General features: G+C 39.2%; 1 pseudogene; it reads right to left on the reverse strand.

The window, feature by feature from the left end:
* Positions 1-421: 421 nt before the first annotated feature.
* LOC128639290 (uncharacterized) lies at positions 422-540 on the reverse strand (annotated as a pseudogene).
* Between the last annotated feature and the right edge of the window lie 6983 nt (positions 541-7523).

The following is a 7523-nucleotide window of genomic DNA, read 5'->3' on the forward strand; positions in this document are numbered from 1 at the left end:
TCACATTATACTAAAAAACAAACAAGTACTATACAAATTGGTTAATAAAGGATGTCAAAAACAACAACCATAGCCTAATATTATCTTATGGTGGATATCATGTCAGCATCATATGTTATAGGATATTATTATGGTACTCTAAAATAGTAACATTAAAAAATTGTTCCCCATCCTTTTTTTAAAAATATACACACACATACATATATAAAAGGTACATAATATTCTAATTCTTGATGTTCATACCAAATATCTTTGTATGTTGTCAGTTAGTCTAAATAAGTTAAAGTTTTATTAAAGCACCTATTGATGTTAACAGCCTTTGGTCAAATGTGTATAAGCAACATTATCTATAGGAGAGAGCCCTTTATATTATGCAGGCCTTATTGAATCTATAAATATAAATAAATATATATATATATAAAGTCTACTGCACCTGGTATTCCCAGGCAGTCTCCCATCCAGGTACTGACCAGGCCTGGCCTTGCTTAACTTCCGAGATCAGACAGGATCGGATGCATTCAGGGAAATGTGGTGGTAGACACGAAAGATAATATCTTAATCTAAGCGATATGGAATGTATATATTAAGCAATAGATAAGTGTACTTGGTGAATATTTATTAACCTACTCTAATGTGTAAAAAAGGGGGTTGTTGTGTTTGGTGTTTAGTTTGACATCATGTTGCTCTATAAAAAATAGTTTCATTAAACAAAGCTTAAAAAGAGATATCGTGGGTGGTTGTTTGGTGATCCACCTGTCAAGAATACAGCATCTCGCTAACAGTGGGCATAAAGTAAGTAGCCTATGGTGTTTTTTGTACCTGTCCTCCCAACTGAATAAGTATATTTTGCCCAGATCTATCTCAATTTCTATGTTGAATGTAAATTTTAGCCAATATTGGAACTGTCCCCAAAACCGTCTAAACAGTGGGCAAAAGAAAAAATAATGCTGAAGCGAGGGGGATTCGCTGCTACATTTTATACAGATGTCCGGGTAATGTGATCTCCATTTTGACAATCTATGGGGAGTGATATAATCTCTATGCAGCATTCTGAGCTGTGCCAGTGTTGCTAATCTAGTGGCCTCCATGCTATTTGTCAAGTCTTGTACCGTCAGTGTAGGTGAGATGTCCTTGTGCAGTCTCATTAAAGTATGAGTTTGTAAAGTGGTTTCTTTTTGTTTCAATAATTGCTTATAGAAGTCTGACATTGAGAAGCATCCCAACTGAAACAATGTTTGGGAGATGGCAAACGGAGATTTCCTCCAGAACTCAGAATTAGATTGTAAAAGGCTCGACACATAATGTCTCACCTGAAGATATGCGTAAAATAGTTAATTAGAGATATGAAACTTAGCTTTAAGCTCCTGAAAGGATTTGACAGTATGTAGTAGCGGGTCAAGCACGTCACCCACCGTCCCGAGACCCAGAGTTTTCCAAATGCAAAATGGTTTGCACTCATTTTCCGCCGGAATGTCAGGGTTTCCCACCAGGGGTATGAATTTAGGGGTGGGATGGTTGAGTCCCATATATTTATTAATTAATTGTAAGGGGTCTCTATATAGGACACTGTTGGCCACTGATTGTGGGATATCCTTCAATGTAGCATAGGGGAGGTATACTAATGCCATAGGTGCTAAAGTTTCTTCCTCGAGTGATGCAACACAGAAGTGGGAGGTGCCCAATTGCCAGTCAGCTACCAGCCTAGCCAAGGTCGCCCAATTATATAGCTTTAAGTCTGGGAAGCCCAAACCTCCACTAAGGAAGGGGAGTTGTAATTTCTCTAAAGCTATACAAGGTTTTTTCCCCTCTCCAAATAAAAGAGGACATGGCTTGATTCAGGATCAACAGGTCACCCTTAGTCATGAGAAAGGGTAGCATGAGTAATGGGTACATTATCTTTGGTAATATGGTCATCTTAACCAAACTAACACGTCCCGACAATTCCAAGGGAGGACTGATCCAACTATGGAGTTGAGGCAATGCTACTACATTTCTCAGAAATATTCAACAAGTACATTTTACGGGGGTCTCTATGCACTTTAATACCAAGGTATGTTAGTGTGTTTGGTACTTCTATAAAAGGGAGAGTATGTCTGGAGTAAGAATGTTTGTTAAGCCACAAGATTTCCGATTTGGATGCGTTGACCCTGTAGCCCGAGAAGTCCCCAAATTCTGAGATCGTGCTTAGTATGTGTGGTATATGTTGTGAGGGTGAGTCAACGAATAGCAGCATGTCGTCTGCGTATAAGGCCATGTGTACTGGGTGACCCCCCCACCATAATGCCCGGAAAAGACTGTCTCAGTTTTATTGCCAGTGGTTCCAGTGCCAGGTTAAACAGAAGGGGTGACAGGGGACAACCCTGTCTGGTACTCCTCTGCAACTGAAAATCTAGAGAAAACAGGCCATTAGTAAAAATGCGTGCCTCAGGTGAGCTATACATTTTGCGTATCATGTCTAAAAAGGGGCCCCCAAAGTTAAACCATTGCATAGTATTGATCAGGTGGGACCACTCCACGCAATCGAAGGCCTTCTCTGCGTCAAGAGACAGCAGGAAGGCCTCCGCGATGCCATCCTCCTCCCCCCTCCTACCCAGAGACCAATAATGGTCAACCACCTGGAGCACCTTGCAAAGATTAACTACAGAGGAACGCTTAAAAACAAAGCCCGTTGATCCGGGTGTATTAACAGAGGAAGAACGTTTTTTAACCTGTTGGCCATAATTTTCATAAAGAGCTTGTAGTCCGTGTTTAATAAGGATATGGGTCTAAATGAATCTGGAAGAGAATGGTCCTTGCCTGGTTTAGGAATGAGGGTGATGTGTGCAGAGGGGAAGCCCCTCGAGGGGATTGTCTCCTCTTGGAAATAAGTGTTAAAAAGTTTAGTCAGCGTACCGGTAATCTGCGGGTGAAGAATTCTGTAAAATTCAGTAGGGAAACCGTCCGGGCCCGGCGCTTTACCCAATTGGATAGACTTTAGAGTGAATGCTATTTTGCCACTAGTAATAGGTGAATTCAATACATATAACTGTTCCTGGGTCAGCTGGGGTAGTTTGAGGGTTTGCCAAAAACGCGCCTGGGAGTCGGGGTCAGAAGGGTCCTGACAAGTATAGAGTTGTGCATAATATTGTACAAAGCATTGTGCAATCTCTTTTGGGGAAGTGTATGTGCGTCCTTGAAATTTTAGCGCTGCTATATTGGACTTTGCACTCCGGGGTTTAGTCAATGCTGCCAGCAATTTACTGGGCCTACTTCCAAATCTAAAGTATTTACCTGCTGTTCTCAGCAGACCCGAAGCAGCCTGATGCTTCATAAATGCCTCAAGCTCCACCTTTACGGCCACATATGCCTCGCCGGTATCGGGAGACCTAGACAAACCGTATTTCTGGTAGGCCTGGCACAATTGTTTTTTGAGCCCCATGTACCTGTGTTGAATTTTAAATTTGATCTTTGAAACATATGATATTATGGAACCTGTCAGTACTGATTTTGCTATAGGAAACAGCAGACGGGTGACAGCAAATGCAGTAATAATTTATTGTAAAGACAAAAAAGAAGGCAACGTTTCGGGATCTTATCCCTTATTCATGCCATGCCTACTACAAACCACAAAGTGACCTATAAACATGTATACCACCAGGTGACGCTCAAGTACGTTTAACCCATTCCTTATACAACATTAACATTTTAACTATTTTAGCTAACAGCGATATCAATTCATTTCTTTAATATGTACAGCAGCAAGAAATCTATATAAAATAGTGAAGCTTAAATTATCCACATTTTTAAATTAACTTAATACTAATAATTACATTAAATTCATCATAAGATATATTCATTGATTATAGGAAGACAGTGAGATCCCAGTCCCTATTTAACCCCTTTGGTTACAGGCATTCTAGTTCATATATCCAATAGGACTCTTTCTGTTTAAGTAGTACCTCTCTATCTCCACCTCTATGTGGAATACTAATGCTATCAATAATTTGGAATTTCAGTTGACTGATAGAATGGCCAGCCTTCAAAAAATGGGCAGCCAAGGGGGCTTTTATATTACCAGTCCGAATATTACTCTTATGTTCGATAATTCTATCCTTGGCGGACCTGGTCGATTCTCCTATATACACCCACCCACATGGACACTTAATCATATATATTACAAAAGGTGGTTAAACAGGTAAAAAAGCCTTTTATCTCATATCTCTTTCAAGTGTGGGAGTGATAAAATACTGACCATTTGGTCATGTTGCTACAACATGAACACCCCAAACAGGGGTAGCAACCCTTGTTCTTTGTGGCAATATCTCCAAGCCCAGGTTTAGTACTTGGGCCAATATCAGCTCTCACTAATTTGTTTTGAATGTTAGTACCTCTTTTGAAGGCAGACATTGGGGGTCTTTGAAACTCAACCACAGATGGATTACAATCAGACAAAATGCTCCAATGTTTTTTAATAATACGTTGTATTTCTCTGCTTTGAGCATTGTATTCTGATACAAAAATCAACCTGTCATTTTTATTATCCTCTTTCTTTTTCCTATCTTTGAAATTCAACAGGCTCAACCTTGGAATTGATTTCACTGCTTTAATTTCTTTGGTAATAAGACTTATAGGGTAACCCCTCTCAATAAACCTATCTCCCATCTGTGTCATTCTTTTGTCCAGTACTTTATCATCTGATACAATTTTGCGTACCCGTAACATTTGACTATGGGGGAGGGATTTGAGGAGTGAAGGAGGATGAGCACTTTCAAAATGCAATAAACTGTTCCGATCTGTCTTCTTCTTAAAGAAATCAGTTTTAAAGTTGTTACCTGTTTTAATTACCCTCACATCCAGGAAGTCAATCACCTCCTCACTCCAGGTAAGTTTAAATTTTATATAGTTAGTAGATGAATTCAAATCATTCACAAACTCTTCCAGGGTTCCAACATCGCCCAACCAAACGCCAAAAATATCATCAATATACTGCCACCAGGTGGCGCCATATTGAACAAATAGATTATTAGAAAAAACATATCTCTCCTCATAGAGGTTCATAAAAATATTTGCGTAATTGGGGGCGACGTTGGAACCCATGGCTGTACCCTGGAGTTGAAGGAAATAGTCGTCCTGGAAAAGAAAGTAATTACCACATAATATAATAGTGAGAAGCTGAATAAAAAAATCAATTTGAACAGGGGTATATTGACTATCAGTCCTTAGTAAAGTATTTACAGCATCAATACCACTAGAATGTTTGATATTAGTATAGAGACTTTCGACATCTAAACTAAACATGATAAATTTATTAGTAGGTAGATCTAGGGAGTCTAGCTTACAGAGAAAATTACCCCTATCTTTAATAAAGGAACTGGAACGTTCTACATAAGGGCGCAAGATTTTGTCTAAAAATATTGAAATATTGGTAAACACTGAGTTGGTGCTTGCAACGATTGGGCGATTAGTTGTTTTAAATGGATTGTAGGGCTTTCATTGTTTGTGATTGAACTATCAGCCCAATTTAAAGTCTTTAGTTTTAAAGTCCTTATAAACCTAAAGAGGTCTTTTTGTAATTGAAAAAAGTTACAGTTCTTATCCGGACAGAAGGAAAGTCATTTGTTCAATAATTCAGATTCAGCCTTAGAAAGTTCGTAGTTAGAAATATTAATGACATTATCTGACTGTGTTTCTTTAAGGGTAGGCACATAGTTATCATCTGGGGTGTAAAGGCTTACCCTTGGTGTCTTGATATCGTCGGTATCATCCTTCAATGTCCCTGTCTTGACCGTAGCTGCCGAGTTGACTTTTTCTTTGTTACCTTGCTTGAGCTGCCGTCGGTGCTTGCGTCCACCCCATCTCGGTCTTGATCTGACTCCCCCGGCGAGGTATCTTGCCACTCCGTACTATTGCCGCTTTGCATCGGCCCATGGCTCTGACGTCTTCGAGTGTGCGATGTGAATCTCTGCCAGGCGCCTTCTGGGTCATAGCACCACCTATATACTCTGTATAGTGTATAGGTGGCACTATGACCCAGAAGGCACCCGGTGGAGATTCACGTCGCACACTCGGAGACGTCAGAGCCATGGGCCGACACAAAGCAGCAGTAGTACGGAGTTGCAAGATACCTCACTGGGGGAGTCGGATCAAGACCGAGACGGGGTGGACGCAAGCACCAACGGCAGCTCAAGCAAGGTAACAAAGAAAAAGTCAACTTGGCAGCTATGGTCAAGATGGGGACATTGAAGGATGATACCGACAATATCAAGACACCAAGGGTAAGCCTTTACACCACAGATGATAACTATATGCCTACCCTTAAAGAAACACAGTCAGATAATGTCATTAATATTTCTAACTACAAACTTTCTAAGGCTGAATCTGAATTATTGAACAAAAGACTTTCCTTCTGTCCGGATAAGAACTGTAACTTTTTTTCAATTACAAAAAGACCTCTTTAGGTTTATAAGGACTTTAAAACTAAAGACTTTAAATTGGGCTGATAGTTCAATCCCAAACAATGAGAGCCCTACAATCCATTTAAAACAACTAGGTCTTAGAAGCAAGAGCAAATATAATCCTAATGTTAACAACCATAGTATAGGAACATATACAACCTTAATTCAAAAGGATATAGCTAAACTTCAAGCACAAGTTGAAAAGTATAAGAGTAAAGGAAAAAATTATAAACAGAGAGGTATGAATATTTCAGTAGATCAACGTGCAGCATTACAGAACCTCCAAGACCATCCTGACATTATTTTAAAGAGGGCAGATAAAGGTGGTGCAACTGTTGTGCTTAATAAGGGCGACTACATTAAAGAGATTAGAAATCAATTAAGTAATGATTAAGTTTATAAAAATCTTAATTATAACCCTGTATTTAAATTACAAAAAGAGATCAATATGATTATCTCGAGAGCAGCAAATAGGGGGTTAATAGGTAAAGATGTAGTTTCCTTTCTTAAAGTAGACAATCCTTGCACGCCAGTGATGTACATTCTCCCTAAAGTGCACAAGGATGTAAAGAACCCCCCCGGTCGCCCAATCGTTGCAAGCACCAACTCAGTGTTTACCAATATTTAAATATTTTTAAACAAAATCTTTCGCCCTTATGTAGAACATTCCAGTTCCTTTATTAAAGATACAGGTAATTTTCTCTGTAAGCTAGACTCCCTAGATCTACCTACTAATAAATGTATCATGTTTAGTTTAGATGTCGAAAGTCTCTATACTAATATCAAACATTCTAGTGGTATTGATGCTGTAAATACAATACTAAGGACTGATAGTCAATATACCCCTGTTCAAATTGATTTTTTTAATTCAGCTTCTCACTATTATATTATGTGGTAATTACTTTCTTTTCCAGGACAACTATTTCCTTCAACTCCAGGGTACAGCCATGGGTTCCAACGTCGCCCCCGATTACGCAAATATTTTTATGAACCTCTATGAGGAGAGATATGTTTTTTCTAATAATCTATTTGTTCAATATGGCGCCACATGGTGGCGGTATATTGACGATATTTTTGGCGTTTGGTTGG

This window comes from Bombina bombina, chromosome 8, assembly GCF_027579735.1.
Source record: "Bombina bombina isolate aBomBom1 chromosome 8, aBomBom1.pri, whole genome shotgun sequence".
NCBI lineage: Eukaryota > Metazoa > Chordata > Amphibia > Anura > Bombinatoridae > Bombina > Bombina bombina.